This window comes from Myotis davidii, unplaced genomic scaffold (assembly GCF_000327345.1).
Source record: "Myotis davidii unplaced genomic scaffold, ASM32734v1 scaffold326, whole genome shotgun sequence".
NCBI classification, from domain to species: Eukaryota; Metazoa; Chordata; class Mammalia; order Chiroptera; family Vespertilionidae; genus Myotis; species Myotis davidii.
The window spans coordinates 1-773 of NW_006296626.1; the positions used below are offsets into that span (position 1 = coordinate 1).

The 773-nt window shown below is 57.4% G+C and overlaps 1 pseudogene; it reads right to left on the reverse strand.

The window, feature by feature from the left end:
* Positions 1-5: 5 nt before the first annotated feature.
* Positions 6-685, reverse strand: LOC102758209 (annotated as a pseudogene).
* Positions 686-773: the final 88 nt, after the last annotated feature.

Sequence of the window (773 nt, forward strand, 5' to 3'; positions counted from 1 at the left end):
TGCTTGATGCCTTCCAGCGTCAACTCATCACGCTTCACCAGGATGCGGATGGGGTCTGTCATGAACTTGTCATCTCCAGGATCTCGTGGGGCAGCGTGGCGCTGATGAGCACCACCTGCGTGGCCGGGGGCAGGTACCTGTAGACGTCGAAACCTTGATTCAGCATCTCATCAGCCTCACCCAAAACCAGCATCTTGATAGAATGTGTTCTCAGAGTCCTGTGCCAAATCATATCAAAGACACGCCCTGGCGAGCCGTCCACAACGTGCTGCCCGTGGTCCAGCTTCTGGATGTCTTCCCCCACGTGGGTGCCCCCGATGCAGGCGTGACACTGCACATTCACATAGTGGCCCGGCATGAGCAGGCCCTTCTGGATCTGCACAGCCAGCTCTCTTGTGGAGGCCAAGATCAAAGCCTGGGTCTCACGGACCTGGTGAAGTAACTGGATACCCAGACACTGTTGGATAGAAATGCTGTTAGTGGCGGTCTTGCCCGTGCCAGCCTGAGACTGTGCAATGACGTTTCTCCCTTGAATTATGGGCTTGATGCCACGTAGCAGGCCCTCCCGCAGGCCCAGGCTGTCGAATGTCGGCGTCACATCCACTTCCGCGCTGGTCTGGAATTCCACTTTGGTCACGTCTTCCTCTTTGAGCAGCCGCTTCTGCGCCGACCCCGAGTTTGCCATCGTGGAGGTGGCCTGCAGGGGCGGAAAGCCAAAACACGACCCCACGCAGCCTCCGCCGCCAGGAACTCCATCCGTTGATTTTATTTTT